A 17,630-nucleotide genomic window follows, 5' to 3' on the forward strand; every position below is an offset into this window, starting at 1 on the left:
CGTGAGAGAAGGATGTTTTGAAAAATGACATGAGGGGCAACTTTTATTTTTACATAGAGAGTGGTTAGTGTGGAATGAACTGCCAGAGAAAGTGGTGGATGCAGGTACAACATTTAAAAGATACGTGAAGAGTACATGAATTGGAAAGGTTTGGAGGGATATGGGCCAAACGCAGGGAAGTTGGACTAATTTAGTTTGGGAAGATGGTCGGCGTGGACCAGTTGGACTGAAGATGCTGCTTCCATGCTGGATGACTCTATCAGAGGCCAGAACTGAAAAAATGCTATGTTCATTGAGGTTTGGAGAAGTAACAGTGATGAGGAGAGTCAAGGTCGTTTAGGGATGTGAACACAAGGAGAAGTTCTAAGTTGTAATCACTGGACTAGAAAAATATGACATCAAACTGCAAAAGGAAACATAAATAAATGTTGCTCAAACAGGTATGTTTTGAAGAGTGCCTTAAAAGATCAAATAGGGCTGGAGAGGTAGGAAGGCGTTGGAAGGCATTACAGAGTTTAGAGTTAACATAATTTTAGCTACCAATGTGGGGTAGCTAAAATCAAGGATGCTCAAGAGGCCAAAATTAGAGCAATACAGATAACTGGTGCTGGAGAAGGATATTATAGAGGCACAGAGGGTGTGAAGTCAGGGATCGACCTGAAAGCACAAATAATAATTTTAAAATCAAGATATTGATTAACGGGAGTAAAAGTAAGATCAGCAAGGACATGGGGTGACAGGGGAACGAAACTTAGTCCCCAGATATAAAATTGACGCCTGGGATTTTCTGCAGTGTGGACTCAATGGGCTGAATAGCCTGCTTCCAGTTGTAGCGATTCTGTGATTTTATAAAATTGGCAGCACACCAGCCAATCCTCCAAAGAAACACCATTTCACAGTTTCTAATCAGTTTTGCCATTTATCCTGGCTGAAAGTCAACCATTTGAAGAAGATCTTTGACAATGTTAATTGCTGTTGTAATCGATGGTCCATTTTGTGCCATGGTACCGAATTGAAGACCTACACCAATGAGCCAATATTTTTGGACTAAACAGCAAACTTTATAAAAACCATCTATCAATAATTCTAAGAAAATCCAATCCATCTAAATTTCCACAATGTACAGAAAGTACCTTCAAAATGGACACAATTTTGGATCAATGTTTCATCACAGCACTGAAAATTTTGAGTAACTGTAACCAACAATTATACCAATTTACATTTTGACATTGGATATCACATGAGATTAAACATGAAATATGTCAACGAGCTCACTCAATTACTAAGCTCAATGTAGGTCTAACCACAGAACTTTAAAAACAGGTTTTTTAAATCCAATTTTTACCTCTTCATTTTGAAGATATAAATACATTCTAGGTATTGTTCTCTGGGCAATAGCAGCTCTCTGACATCCTGACTTACAATTATTATTGTGCCAAATGACACCTTCTTTAACTTGAGCAATATCAGCTTTTTGTAGAGCCATCCAATCAGTACAATTCTCCTGCTGTATCATTCTAGCTCTGCTATTTTATTTCCCTCAAATATCCATTCAACTTCACTGAAACCATTCACTTCCACTGGCCTCGTAGGCAAGTTCCAAGTCAATACTAGCCATCGCATCAAAAAGTTCTTCCTCACACTCCTTGAAACTCTTGCCCAAAAGCTTTAAATCTACGTATCTTTGCCCTCCCACCATCTAAAAATGGGGAGCAGCTTTTATTTGTTCATTTTATTTAAACTAGTCAACCTTAGACATCGGTATCAAATTTCCTCTCAGTCCTTTTTTTAACTACAATAAAAGCAACCCCAGCTTCTCTACCATGGCCATGTGATTAAATTCCTTCATCACATGAACCATTCTGATAGACCTTCTCTGCACCCTGTCAAAGATCTTTTTTCCTCAAAATGGTTGACTTTCAGCCAGGATAAATGGCAAAACTGGTTAGAAACTGTGAAATGGTGTTTCTTTGGAGGATTGGCTGGTGTGCTGACAGTTTTATAAAATCTCTACAACTGAATGGGCTGAATAGCCTGCTTTGAGTCCACACTGACCCAACGAATTCCCTGTAATCCTGCATTTCCCATGGCTAATCCACCAGGTCCTTGGACAACATGAGCAATTTAGCATGGCCAATCCATCTAAATTGCACATCTTTGGGCTGTTGGAGGAAACCAGAGCACCCAGAGGAAACCCACATAAACATGGGGAGAATGTGTAAGCTCCGTTTACAGACAGGTGTCTGAGGATAGAACCAAACCCAGGTCCCCTGGTACTGTGAGGCAGCAGTGCTAACCACTGAGACACCCTGCCACCCTATGGTATGGGAGGGAATCCCTGTGACATTTCTGTAGCTGAATATTTGCAAGCTATTTGGCCTTGAAAGGCATCCCAGCCAAGTCAAATCCTGTTCTCATCAGATGTCAACACACTGGTATTTTCCAACTGAGGTCACTAGACAGCATTTTGGAATGGGAAACTTGGCTGATTATTTCCACACACAAATCCAGAGGGTAACTGTCATGTTCCAAACTGCTGAGAGCACTAATTTGACACAGTTTAGCAACTGAACCTGATCCTCTACTCTGCATGAATTACTAAGAGTGATTTAAAAGGATTGTATCTATCTTTAGAGTAAAATAGCAATGGCTAGTAGAGGATTATCAATATTATCTTCACATACAATGCAAAACTGTACAACAGTGACCAATTGCAGTCAATCTCAAGTGAAAATAAAACAAATTTCAGTGCAAGTATTATTATTCACATTCATACGATTGTTGCAATGTCAGACTTCATTTATTTCCAAATTTGGAAGACTAGGGAAAACAGTTAAAGTGATGTAACTAAGTTATCACAGTGCAATAAGTGGAATTAAGATATACAGTTTAGTGTTTCAATGAAAGGTAGTTGTAAAAGCGCTTCAATCCAACTATATACACATACAGGGGTACATCCCAAATACTGCAGTATGGTTTGACCCAAAATGAATTGCAAATTGATTTAAAATATTTGCACACATTTATTGAAGGTGCATAAAGTGTATTGTACTAGGTTTACTAAGTAAATGCCAGACAGTAAGCATGGAGAATAAATACACTTGCATAATATTGTGTGTGAACAGAATATGTGGTTTCCCTACTATAAAACACTAAATCAGTGTGCTTCCCCTCCCCCAACACATTGCTCAGGCAATCCACGCTATCTGCATGGTGAATATTTCAAATTTTGCACTTTTCCCAGGGTTTAAAGAGTAACGCTGAACATCGAAATGATAACTTGTGCATTTAAACAATCCACATTAAATAGATAAATGGTGGCCATACCTATCTGTGACCTAGTTTCACAAGAGAAGCAATTGTTATCACTATGTATACAATGTGTCATGTGTAAAATCAATACATTATAACCTCCTGTGCTTTTGAACACTACTCATGTTATAGCTCATAACTGTACGAGCAACCACATGCACATGTATTTTTGGCCGTTCTACTTTGCTTTTTATGAAGAATATATTATAATTAACCATAAAAATTAACTCGCTGAGCCGTTACTTCAATCCATGTTTCCCCCCAACGAACACTGCTTGATTTTAAGGATCCTTGAATTACATTAATTAATATTCCCAAGTCACAGAAAGTACTATTTAGCAACAACCCTTATTTCCCAACTGTAAGCACCCCTCCCCCACCAACCAAAACTATTTCAGTTTAACTGTGTTTTTTTAAAAAATAGAACAAATAAATATCCGAAATATCATTTAAAAAGTTGTTTAGATTAATGGTGTATCTACATATAAATATCTTACCTGATAGAATGCTGATTTTTTTAAAAAACCCAGAGCTTGTTTTCACTTCCACAACAACGAAAGCTCCAACTACTTTTTAGTTGTGTTCTTTTCTACATGTGAATGTCAAAAGGGTTTAAAAGAATCGTTTTCAAGTATTACTCATCACCCAGCTGCCTCTCTCTTGTCGAGCCGGTCAATATGTGCCTCGGAAAGGCCTATAATTGGAAGAATATCAGCTATAATTCGCATGTATGTCTTGATCCAAAGCTAATAACACCGAAACGATGTGGTGGCGAATGGAAATGAAGAGGGAGGGAAAAGAGAAAGAGAGAGAGAGACACACACACTCACAGACGGTGGTGGGGGAGGGGAGACAGAGAAAGAGGTAAAAGTTGATGGCGGAATGGCGTCAGAAGCTGCTGCTGCTGCTGGTGTCTACCACATTCATTCCCAGATTCTCACAGAGAGGGAGAGCGCGAGACGGGCGCGCGCTCGCTCGCTCAGGCTCTCACACCCGGGGACATCAGAGCGAGCACGGAAACCAACCCCCCTCATCTCTCCCCCCCCCCCCATCTCTCTCCCCCCCCCCCATCTCTCCCCCCCCCCCCATCTCTCTCCCCCCCCCCCCATCTCTCTCCCCCCCCATCTCTCTCCCCCCCATCTCTCTCCCCCCCCCATCTCTCTCTCCCCCCATCTCTCTCCCCCCCATCTCTCTCCCCCCCATCTCTCTCCCCCCCATCTCTCTCCCCCCCCATCTCTCTCCCCCCCCATCTCTCTCCCCCCCATCTCTCTCCCCCCATCTCTCTCCCCCCATCTCTCTCCCCCCCCATCTCTCTCCCCCCCATCTCTCTCCCCCCCCATCTCTCTCCTCCCCATCTCGCCACCCCCCTCCTCATCTCCCTCCCTCTCCTCATCCCCCTCCCCCCCATCCCATCATCCCCTTGCCCATCATCCCCCACCCCCCCTCATCCCCCTCCCCATCCCCCCTCATCCCCCTCCCCCTCATCCCCCTCCCCCTCACCCCCCTTCCCCCTCATCCACATCCCCCTCCCCCATCCCCCTCCCCCCTCATCCCCCTCCCCCTCATCCCCCTCCCCCTCATCCCCCATCCCCATCCCCCTCATCCCCCATCCCCATCCCCCCCATCCCCCATCCCCCTCATCCCCCATCCCCCTCATCCCCCATCCCCCTCATCCCCCATCCCCCTCATCCCCCATCCCCCTCATCCCCCATCCCCCTCATCCCCATCCCCCTCATCCCCCCATCCCCCTCATCCCCTTCCCCCTCATCCCCCATATCCCCCATCCCCCTCATCCCCCACCCCCCCATCCCCCACCCCCCATCCCCAATCCCCCTCATCCCCAATCCCCCTCATCCCCAATCCCCCATCCCCCTCATCCCCCAATCCCCTTCCCCCTCATCCCCCTCCCCTTCCCCCTCATCCCCCTCCCCTTCCCCCTCATCCCCCATCCCCCATATCCCCCTCATCCCCATCCCCTCATCCCCCTCCCCCTCCCCTTCCCCCTCATCCCCCATCCCCCTCATCCCTCATCCCCCATCCCCCCTCATCCCCCTCCCCCCCCTCCCCCCTCATCCCCCTCCCCATCCCCCCTCATCCCCCTCCCCCATCCCCCATCCCCCTCCCCCATCCCCCTCCCCCTCCCCCATCCCCCTCCCCCATCCCCCCTCATCCCCCTCCCCCCTCATCCCCCTCCCCCCCTCATCCACATCCCCCCCTCATCCACATCCCCCCCTCATCCACATCCCCCTCCCCATCCCCCTCCCCCCTCATCCCCCTCCCCCCTCATCCCCCTCCCCCCTCATCCCCCTCCCCCCTCATCCCCCTCCCCCCTCATCCCCCATCCCCCTCATCCCCAATCCCCCTCATCCCCAATCCCCCATCCCCCTCATCCCCCCCATCCCCCTCCTCCCCTCTCCCCCTCCTCCCCTCTCCCCCTCCTCCCCTCACCACTCTCCCCATCCTCCCCTCTCCCCCTCCTCCCCTCTCCCCCTCCTCCCCTCTCCCCCTCCTCCCCTCACCCCCTCCTCCCCTCACCCCATCCTCCCCTCACCCCATCCTCCCCTTCCCCCATCCTCCCCTTTCCCCATCCCCCTCCCCACCTTCTCCCCTCCCCACCTTCCCACTTCCCCCCTCCCCACCTTCTCACTTCCCCCCCCCCTTCCCGTCTTCCTCCCTTCCCTGTCTTCCCCCTTCCCTGCCTTCCCCCTTCCCTGCCTTCCCCTTCCCTTTTCCCCATCCCCCATTCCCCTTCCCTCCTTCTCCTTCCCCCTATTCCCCTTCCCCCCCCTTCCCCTTCCCCCTCCCCCTTCCTCCCTCTTCTCCCCCTTCCCCTCCCCTTCACCTTCCACCCTCCCCCTACCCCCCTCGTTCCTCCCCCACCCATCCCCTCACCCCTCCCCTTCACCCCCCTCCCCTCCCCTTCACCCCCCTCCCCTCCCCTTCACCCCCCCTCCTCCCTTTCACCCCTCCTCCCCTTCCCCCATCCTCTCCTTCCCCATTCCCCTCCCCTCTTTCCCCCATCCCCCCCCTCCCCATCCCCTTCCCCTCTCCCCCATCCCCCTCACCCCTCTCTCCTCTCCCCATCCCCCCCTTACCACCTCTCCCCATGCCCCCTCCCTATCCCCCCACCCCATCCCCCCCCCACCCCCCCTCTCCCCTCCCCAGCCCACCCCCATCTCCCCTCCCCATCTCCTCTCCCCTCTCCCCTCTCCCCCCCCCTCTCCCCCCATCCCCCTCCCCCCCTCTCCCCCCATCCCCCTCCCCCCCTCTCCCCCCATCCCCCTCCCCCCCACTCCCCCCATCCCCCTGCAGATCCCCCTCCCCCCCACTCCCCCCATCCCCCTCCCCCCATCCCCCTCCCCCCCTCTCCCCCCCATCCCCCTCCCCCCATCCCCCTCCCCCTCCCCCCCATCCCCCTCTCCCCCCATCCCCCTCCCCCCATCCCCCTCCCCCATCCCCCTCCCCCCTCTCCCCCATCCCCCTCCCCCCCCTCTCCCCCCATCCCCCTCCCCTCTCCCCCCATCCCCCTCCCCCCCTCTCCCCCCATCCCCCTCCCCCCCTCTCCCCCCATCCCCCTCCCCCCCTCTCCCCCCATCCCCCTCCCCCCCTCTCCCCCCATCTCCCCCCCTCTCCCCCCATCCCCCTCCCCCTCTCCCCCCATCCCCCTCTCCCCCCTCCCCCTCCCCCTCTCCCCCCATCCCTCCATCCCCCTCTCCCCCATCCCCCTCTCCCCCATCCCCCTCCCCCTCTCCCCCCATCCCCCTCTCCCCCAATCCCTCTCTCCCCTTTCCCACCTTCTCCTTCCCCGTCTCCCGCTCCTCTCCCCCCTTTCCCCATCCCCCTTTCCCCATCCCCCTCCCCCCTCCCCCCTCCTCTCCCCCCCCTCCTTCTCCCCCCCCTCCCCCCCCCTCCTTCTCCCCCCCCCCCCCCCTCCCCTCCTTCTCCCCCCCCCCCCCCCCCTCCCCTCCCCCCTCCCCCCCCTCCCCTCCCCCCTCCCCTCTCTCCTCTCTCCCCCCCTCTCTCCCCCCCTCTCCCCTCTCTCCCCCCTCCCCTCTCCCCCCTCCCCTCTCCCCCCTCCCCTCTCCCCCCTCCCGTCTCCCCCTCCCGTCTCCCCCTCCCGTCTCCCCCACCCCCTTCCCCTCCCCCCCTCCCCCCATCCCCCTTCCCTCCCTCTTCCCCTCTCTCTCCCTCTTCCCCCCCTTTCCCTTCCCCCCTTCCCCCTTCCCTTCCCCATCCCCATGCCCCCTCCCCCCCCTCCCCGTGCCCCCTCCCCCCGTGCCCCCCTCTCCCCCCCGTGCCCCCCTCTCCCCCCCGTGCCCCCTCTCCCTGTCTTCTCCCTCTCCCCTCTGAAAGGAGTTACAAAAAGCCCATCCCCCATCAAATTCATAACACATGCTCTTCACCAGTTACAGTAACAAACTGCTTTATTCACGCTTATACTTTTCAATCTGTCTGTGTATATGTATGAGCTTGCGTTGTTGTGTTCAATACGTTAAATTTTTTTAAAAAGTTGTTTAATGTACAAATAATCCAATTGCATGTCTGCGTTCTCAGAGAGGATCCCTCAGTATGTGTGCATTATATTTCACAGCTTTGGAAAATAATTCTCAACGAAAAATTTTAAAATGATTTCAGGGCATACTACCAAGCAGATTTTTGTTTTTTTAAAAAAAATCTAAAACACACAGGCGCCTGATGCTGTTCCATGTTTGGAGGGGGATGGGGAGGGTGTTCCCAGCCATACTTTCATCCTGTTCCAGGTTTTTTTAAATGTCATTCTGTAACTTGTATTTTTTTCCCGCATGTAACATGATCGAACTCCATTCCACGCCGGAGGGCATGATTTCACGCAAAAGAAAGAAATATCGAATTACAATTTTTTTAAATTTATGTGTATATATATATACACACATACACACACAACGTCTGCTGGAGTCTAATCGATTAGAAACAAAAACATACATTAAGATTAAAACCAGTTTAACTCGGAACAAATCGAGGCTACAGCTGGATCTACCAATGCAAAGTCCCAGTGTATCGAAATAGGTTGAAAAATGGTTTGTTATTTTGCTGTGCAATGTATTTAATGATATAGTTTTTTGTTGCACCATGTGCTGCCCTTCCCCCAGCCACGCTGGGAGAGCCTATGTGTGTGTGAGTGTGTGTGTTGTTTTTCGCCTGCCCGGTCACTGTGTGGGTGATTGATTCTCCTTTCCTCTTGCTCAGTCATTCAGATTTGGAAAGTAAATAACAAGTTGACATCATTACAGGTCTCTGCATTACAGTGACACATTCACAGCTTTACCGTACTACTCCGAAATGTGGCGCCCACATCCGCCAGTACTGGGGGTGGGGGAGGGGGACAGTGGATGGGTGGATGGGCTGTGTTTGCTGTCCGCCTCAGCAAAACATTTGCTATTCACTTCCCTCTCTCTAACATCCGCCAGAGAGGGGGAAAAAAAACACATCCAGGTTGCAAATTTAGGTCAACCTAGTTTGCAGCAACAATTGAAAACTACGTCCATTTTAACAAGCGCTTACTTCACGAGAGAAAAATGCCCATGTTGTTTTGTTTTGCAGCATTTTAGTGGTAAGGCTAATAGCAACATGCTTTTTTTTGCCATCTTCGCTCGTTTTGTTTTGGCTGACTGATCATTTGCTGTTAATGGAATTAGTCTGATTGACATCTCATTTGTTTGGCTCAGGCTCCGCTAATCTGATAGTTTTGGTACTGTGAAGATGAACTTGACCTGTTCCCTGGAATGGCATTGTTTATTTGTGCTCCTGCTGACAGACCTTTCCTAATGTATCCTTTTTTTAAAAAAAAACGCTATGCAAAGCATATTCTAAGTGTCCATCAGCGGTTTCTAATAAATCACTAACGATATTTTATGCAGATTGTTTTCACAAATAAACAACAATTGATATTTGTACAGTTCCTTTAATGTAATAAAACTTGCAAAGCATTTCACAGGTATTTAACGCAAACAAGGCCACACAGGATCAAGGAATGATTACGATATAGGAGGAGATCGTACATCCCAAGCTTATTCTACAAGTGCATCTCGCCCAGTTCCATTCCCTGCCTTTCCCCATAGGCCAGCAAATTATTTCTCTAAATACTAATAACCCCCTTGAAATCCCACTCTGATCTCGCCTCCATCGTAGGTGTCAGCTGTAAAGAGATACTAGTGTTAGATGACTGAAAGGTATCATCAAAAGGATATATTTTAGATAATAACTTAAATAAGAGGTGGCATGGTGGCTCACAGTGCTAAGGACCCGGGTTCAATTCCCACCTCGGGCAACTGACTGTGTGGAGTTTGCAAATTCTCCCCGTGTCTGCATGGGTTTCCTCCGGGTGCTCCAGTTTCCTCCCAGAGTCCAAAGATGTGCAGGTCAGGTGAATTGGTCATGCTGAATTGCCTGTAGTATTAGGTGCATTAGTCAGGAGTGAATGTGGGGGAGTGGGTCTGGGTGGGTTGTTCTTCGGCGGGTCGGTGAGGACCTGTTGGTCCGAAGGGCCTGTTTCTGCACTGTAGGGGATCTTTTAAAAAAAGGAAAACCAGGTATTGAGGCAGAGACATTTATTAAGAGAACTCCAAGGATTAGGTCTCAGTCAGCTGAAGGAATGGGTAGGAATGGCAGGAGACTACAATTTTACGAGTTACTGATTTGGAAGAGTTTATGGAGGTAGGCTTCAGAGGGACCTCAAAGCAAGTCAACCACATTGCTGTAGCTCTGGAGTCATATGTAGTCCAGACCAGGTGAGGATGGCAGATTTCCTTCTCTGACAGACACTGGATTCTTAATTTCAGACCCTAGCCCATACGTAACTCCAGACCCACAGCAATGTGGTTGACTCTCAACTGCCCTTTGAAATGGCCTAGCAAGCCACTCAGCCATATCAATCACTACAAGTCTGCAAAAAGAAATGACACTGAACAGAACACCTGGGCATTGAACTATGTATTGGAAATAGCAATGGTAGAAATACCTGGTTTACCTTGCAAAGTCCTCCTTGCTAACATCTGTGGGCTAGTGCCAATATTGGCAGAGCTGTCTCACAACTTGACATAGTTATACTTAAGCAATCATACCTTACAGACAATGTCCCAGACACCATTAGTAACCATAATATGGAACAAAAAACTGCAGATGCTGGAAACCTGCATCAAAAACATGTTGGAGAAACTCACCAGGTCTGGCAGCATCTGTGGAGAGAAAACACATTAACATTCAAGTCCCTTGACCTTTCTTCAGATCTCATCACCATCCCTGGACATGTCCTGTCCCACCAGCAGCACAAACTCAGCAGACGCAGTGGCACATTGAGTGCACAGTTGGGAGGGAGTTGCCCTTGGAGCCCTCAACATTGAATCAAGAACCCATAAAGTCATAGAGTCATAGAGATATACAGCATAGAAACAGACACTTCGGCCCATCCCGTCCATGCCAACCAGATATCCCAACCCAATCTAGTTCCACCTGCCAGCACCTGGTTCATATCTCTCCTTACCCTTCCTATTCAGATACCCATCCATATGTCTCTTAAATGTTGCAATTGTACCAGCCTCCACCACTACCTCTGACAGCTCATTCCATACATGTACTGTGTGAAAACGTTGTCCCTTAGGTCTCTATTAAATCTTTTCCCCTCACCCTAAACCTATACCCTCTAGTTCTGGACACCCCGACACCAGGGAAAAGACTTTGCCTATTTATCATATACATGCTCCTCATACTTTTGTAAACCTCTTTAAGGTCGACCCTCAACCTCCGAAGCTCCAGGGAAAACAGCCCCAGCCTGTTCAGCCTCTCCCTATAGCTCAAATCTTCCAACCCTAGCAACATCCTTATAAATCTCTCCTGAAACCTTTCAAGTTTTACCACATCCTTCTGATAGGAAGGAGACCAGAATTGCATGCAATATTCCAACAGTGGCCTAACTAATATCCTGTACAGCTGCAACATGACCTCCCAGCTCCTGTATTCAAAACTCTGACCAATAAAAGAAAGCATACCAAATGCCCTCTTCACTATCCTATCTACCTGCAACTGCACTTTCAAGGAGTTATGAACCTGCACTCCAAGGTCTCTTTGTTCAGCAACACTCCCTAGGACCTTATCATTAAGTTTTTAAGTCCTGCTAAGATTTGCTTTCCCAAAATGCAGCACCTCACATTTACTTGAATCAAACTCCATCTGCCACTTCTCAGCCCATTGGCCCATCTGGTCCAGCTCCTGTTGTAATCTGAAGTAATCCTCTTCGCTGTCCAATACACCTCCAATTTTGGTGTCATCTGCAAACTTACTAACTGAGAATCTTATGCTCACATCCAAATTATTTATGTAAATGACAAAAGTAGAGGACCCAGCACCGATCCTTGCGGCACTCCACTGGTCAAAGGCCTCCAGTCTGAAAAACACCCTCCACCATCACCCTCTCCCTTCTACCTTTGAGCCAGTTCTGTATCCAAATGGCTAGTTCTCCCTGTATTCCGTGAGATCTAACCTTGCTAACCAGTCTCCCATGGGGAACCTTGCCGAATGCCTTACTGAAGTCCATATAGATCACATATACCGCTCTGCCCTCATCAATCCTCTTTGTTACTTCTTCAAAAAAAAACTCAATCAAGTTTGTCAGACATGATTTCCCACGCACAAAGCCATATTGACTATCCCTAATCAGTCCTTGCCTCATAGAAGTCTTTTGGCTTCAGGTCAAATATGGGCAAGTGAACCACCCACTGAATGCCATACACCATCTTCCCTCAGCTGATGACTCTGTACACCTCCATGTTAAACAGCATGAGGAGCAAGCACTGAGGATGCTTAGGTACAGAATGTACTCTGGGTGGGGGATTTCACTGTCCACCTCCAAGATAGCATGGTAGCAACATCACCCCGATTAAGCTTGTCGGGTCCTAAACAACACAGCTGCTATTCTGGGTCTAAGGCAGGTGACGAGGGAACCAACAAAAGAGAAAAATATCCTTGAACTCATCCTCACCCAACTGCCTGCCACAGATTTATTTGTGCTTGACAGTATTGGTAAGAGTGACCACTGCAGAGTCCATGTGAAGTTGAAGTCCTCATGATTACTGTGCTAAATGGGGCAGACTTCAAAGAGATCCAGCAACTCAAGATTGGGTGCCTATGAGGTGCTGTGGGCCATCAGCAGCAGCAGAATCGTACTCCAGCAAAATCAGCAAAATCATGGCTTGGCATATCGCCCACTCTACCCCCATTACCATCAAGCCAGAAAAATCTACCCTGGTTTGATGAAAAGTGCAGGAGAGCATACCAGGAGCAACACCTGGCATAGTTAAAAATAAGATGTCAACCTGGTGAAGCTACTTTGTACCAAATGGCATAGCAACAATCGAGAAACAGCGATAAACCAACAGATCAGATCTAAACCGAACTGGATATGCCATATAAATACAACAGCTACAAGAGCAAGCCAGAGGCGAGGAATTCTGCAGCAAGTAACACACCTCCTGACTCCACAAAGTCTATACACAATCTGCAAGATACAAAACAGGAGTGTGATGGAATATTCCCCAATTGCCTAGACAAGTGCAGCTCTAACAACAAAAGAAGCTACATCCAGAAACAACTTCTCCTTCCAATCTAGTGCTCATTAGCAAGAGGATGTACTGTCTACAGAATGCTGAGCAGAAATTCACGAAAGATCCCTAAACAGCACCTTTCAGCATCTCCAACAATTCAGTCTAGAAGGACAAGATCAGCAGGTACATGGGAACACCACTACATGCAAATTCCCCTCCAAGCCATCCACCATCCTGAGCTGAAAATATATTGCATTCTTTCACTGTTCCTGGTCAAAATCCTGGAATACCCTTCCTGATGGCATTTATGGTCAACCTACAGCATGTGGACTGCAGCAGTTTAAGAAGGCAGTTCAGCATCATTTTCTCAAGGCTCATTAAGAATGGGCAACATTCCACATCCCATGAGTGAATAAAATAAAATGTTGAAGCCAATGTGCAAGCACCAGCACAATAGGCGGCATGGGGCTCAGTGGTTAGCACTGCTGCCTCACAGCGCCAGGGACCCAGGTTCAATTCCAGCCTCAGGTGACTGCCTGCATGAAGTTTGCACATTCTCCTCATGTCTGCGTGGGTTTTCTCCCACTATCCAAAGATGTGCAGGTTAGGTGAATTGGCCATACTAAATTGCCCACCATGTTCAGGAATGTATATGTTTGGTGCATTAATCAGAGGTAAATGTAGGGGAATGGGTCTGGGTGGGTTACTCTTCAGAGGGTCAGCGTGGACTTGTTGGGCCGTAGGGCCTGCTAAAAAAAAAAGAGGCGAACAGGATTTGTTGCAAGTCAGGATGTCGGCAGTGGAATTTTGGATGATGACACGTTTATGAAGGATATTATGTGGAAGGCAAGCCAGGTACACATAAGAATAGTCAAATTTACAGGAAACAAAAACATGAAAGGAGTCTTCACAAGCTGATGAGCAAAGGCAGGACAAGACTGATGATGATATTGAAATGGATATGGTAGGTTTAGTGAGGTGTGCATATCTGGCCAGAAGCTGAACTCTAGGACATAGAAACATAGAAGGTAGGTCATTCAACCCCTTGAATCTGCTGTGCTATTGAAAATGATCATGGCCTATCATTGAGCTCAATACCCTAATCCCACCACACCCCTCCCCCCATGTATCTTGGAAGTATGACAGCTGCGAACAGACCAAAATAAATACAAACAAAAAAATGCTGTGAAAATGTAGCAGACCAGGCAGTATCTTTAAAAAGTACTTAGATGAACACTTGAAGTGTCATAGCATTCAGGGCTTTTGCCTAGTTCTGGAAAGTGAGACTCATGTGAATTTTGTGTATTTTTGGAGGCACAGACTTGATGGGCCAGAAGGCCCCTTTTGAATTGTGTGATTCTATGATGCTGCCTGTGGACAGAAACAGAGTTAGTGTTTCAGACCGGGTGGCCTTGATTTCTCTCCATAGATACTACCCAAACTGATAAGTTTTTTCCAGCATTATTTGGTTTTCATCGTTCACAGAATTTTGATTTTGTATCAGTGTGAGCAGACTAATTTGATTTATAAACTGTTGCTGGAGCGAGAAATGGAGTTGGTTGCAAGGGAGTGGAGTTTGTAGTAGTGACAAAAACCAATGGCTTCAGTCTTCCCTATACTTAATTGAAGGTAATTTCCATCTATCCAGTATTATATGTTGGATAACAGTCTCATAATTGAGCAAAGTATACAAGTCAATAAAGGTGGCCATGAAGCTTGAGCTGGGTTGTCAATGTATATGTGAAAACACCGTGCTTTCAGATGATGTTGTAAAAACGATGGCTGCAGATGCTGGAAACCAGATTCTGGATTAGTGGTGCTGGAAGAGTACAGCAGTTCAGGCAGCATCCAAGGAGCATGATGTTGTCAAGCGTAGATCGGAAATTGGAGGTGGCCCAAGGATAGATCCCTGGGGAGTGCCAGATATAATGGTACAGTAAAACTATTGTAAGTGTTTCTCTGTCTACAACTCGATAAATAAGAACGGAACAAGATGAGCGTAGTTCTACCCAGGTGATGACAGTGGAGAGGTTGCAGACCAGATTGAGAAAAATGAGGCGGGAATGTTGCCTTTGCCTTTGAACATAATTTGCAATTTTAATAAGAGTTTTAGTTTTAGTTTAGGATGGCAGGCATGCAAACTTGATTGGAGAAATTGAAACATGGCGCGTTCAAACTGAGATTGAATATTAAACACACACATCTAAAAAATTAGTAAATGATTAACTTGTATCTCCATCCGGATAGCTAGAAAATGGTATGGTCTTTGTAAGGAAACAACAATTTAATTATTACTCGATATACTTCATATTGAAGTCAATAAGTCAGGTAGCATACAGTTCCAAGGGTGAGACACTCTATTTACTGGTTGTTAAGCTTGTGGATATAATTAGTTAACTCGGCATGCAAATAAATTAAACCTGGAATATTCCTGCTGTGTATGGTTCAGTATAGGGATCTTGTCACAGATATTTTACCAGTTTACAGAATGAAGATTTGTATTATCATTTCATAAAATGCCCCTATGAAAAAATATAATATATAAATATTAAAAAAGTTGAGTGGATTACAAGTTTATTGCCACAACATTTTTGAAAATTTCCATGTCTGGTTTTATCAATGGAAAATTCCATTTTTATACGAATAAAATTTAACTTTAATCTTACACCTATAAGACAATGATTCAATAGTGATTTTTGATTCTAAATGTTATGCAATGTTGCTGCTACAGTTTTTTTGTTTGTTAACAGAATGCTGGCAAAGTCTGCAATTATTTTCCTTCCCTAGCAGTCCTGAGAGAGAAGTGGTGGGTTACCAATGAGATTCAGATGGTGAAGGTGCTCCTGCAATGCTATTAGATGTGGATTTTCAGGATGTTGAAGGAATGGAATAATATATCCTTATCAAAATGGCGTATGCATTGAAGAGGAACTTGGAGGCAATGGGAAGAGCTATCCTCGCCTGTATGGAGAGTGGAACTTGGTTTAGGAGCTTCTGAAAAAACATGGCATGTGACTGACTTCTATCCTTAGATAGTCCACACTACAGTCAAAATGATGGAGACAGTGGATGTTTTGTCTCATGGCTATCATGACCTTCACTGTAACTCCTTTATCCATGAATAGTTTTCGGCATAGAGCCATAGAGTCGTAGAAATGTACAGCATGGAAACAGACCCTTCGGTCCAACCCGTCCATGCCCACCAGATACCCCAATCCAACCTAGTCCCACCTGCAAGCACCCGGCCCATATCCCTCCAAACCCTTCCTATTCATATACCCATCCAAATGCCTTTTAAATGTTGCAATTGTACCAGCCTTCACCACTTCCTCTGGCACCTCATTCAATACACGTACCACCCACTGCATGAAAACATTGCCCCTTAGGTCTTTTTTATATCTTTCCTCTCTCACTCTAAATCTATACCCTCTAGTTCTGGACTCCCTGACCCCAGGGAAAAGACTTTGTCTATTTATCCTGTTCCTGCCCCTCATAATTTTATAAACCTCTATAAGGTCACTCCTCAGCGTACAATGCTCCAGGGAAACCAGCCCCAGTCTGTTCAACCTCTCCCTATAGCTCAAATCCTCCAACACTGGCAACATCCTTGTAAATCTTTTCTGAACCCTTTCAAGTTTAACAACATCTTTTCAATTGGAAGGAGACCAGAATTGCATGCAATATTCCAACAATGGCCTAACCAATGTCCTGTACAGCCGCAACGTGACCTCCCAACTCCTGTACTCAATACTCTGAAAGCAGTAAAGGAAAGCATACCAAATGCCCTCTTCACTATCCTATCTACCTGCGACTCCACTTTCAAGGAGCTATGAACCTGCACTCCAAGGTCTTTATGTTCAGCAACACTTTCAATGACCTTACCATTAAGTATATACGTCCTGCTAAGATTTGCTTTTCCAAATTGCAGCACTTCGTATTTACCTGAATTAAACTCCATCTGCCACTTCTCAGCCCATTGGCCCATCTGATCAAGGTCCGGTTGTAATCTGAGGTAACTTTATTCGCTGTCCACTACATCTCCAATTTTGGTGTCAACTTATGCTTGCATCCAAATCATTTATATAAATGCTGAAAAATAGGGGACCCAGCAACAATCCTCGTGGTCCTCACTGGTCACAGACCTCCAGTCTGAAAGACAACCCTCCACCATCACCCTTTGTCTTCTACCTTTGATCCAGTTCTGTATCCAAATGGCTAGTTCTCCCTGTATTCCATGAGATCTAACCTTGCTAACCAATCTCCCATGGGGAACTTGTCGAATGCCTTACTGAAGTCCATATAGATCACATCTACCACTCTGCCCTCATCAATCCTCTTTATTACTTCTTCAAAAAACTCAATCAAGTTTGTGAGACATGATTTCCCACGTACAAAGTCATGTTGATTATCCTTAATGAGTCCTTGCTTTTCCAAATACATGTACATCCTGTCCCTCAGGATTCTCTCCAACAACTTGCCCACCACCGACATCAGGATCACTGATCTATAGTTCCCTGGCTTGTCCTTACCACCCTTCTTAAACGGCGGCACCACATTAGCCAACCTCCGGTTTTCTGGCACCTTACAAATATCTCAGCAAGAGTCCCAGCAATCACTTCTCTAGCTTCCCACAGAGTTTGAGGGTACACCTGACCGGGTCCTAGAGATTTATCCATCTTTATGCATTTCAAGACATCGAGCACTTCCTCCCCTGTAATATGTAATAAGCTTATTAAGTCTTAT

General features: G+C 47.3%; 1 protein-coding gene across 4 annotated transcripts in view; it reads right to left on the reverse strand.

Annotated features, from left to right (window-relative positions):
* LOC132816506 (F-box-like/WD repeat-containing protein TBL1X) overlaps positions 1-17,630 on the reverse strand; it is a 424,554-nt gene that overhangs the window by 386,528 nt on the left and 20,396 nt on the right. For 2 of the 4 annotated variants that reach the window (XM_060826186.1, XM_060826179.1), the window contains exon 1: positions 3,810-4,239. The exons of 1 other annotated variant lie outside the window; for it this stretch is intronic. The gene's annotated coding sequence lies outside the window, so the exon portion shown is untranslated. Of the gene's footprint in view, positions 1-3,809; positions 4,241-17,630 lie in introns of those variants that run through there. One more of the 4 variants, XM_060826180.1, reaches the window with a different exon arrangement.

This window comes from Hemiscyllium ocellatum, chromosome 6 (genome assembly GCF_020745735.1).
Source record: "Hemiscyllium ocellatum isolate sHemOce1 chromosome 6, sHemOce1.pat.X.cur, whole genome shotgun sequence".
Taxonomy (NCBI): Eukaryota; Metazoa; Chordata; class Chondrichthyes; order Orectolobiformes; family Hemiscylliidae; genus Hemiscyllium; species Hemiscyllium ocellatum.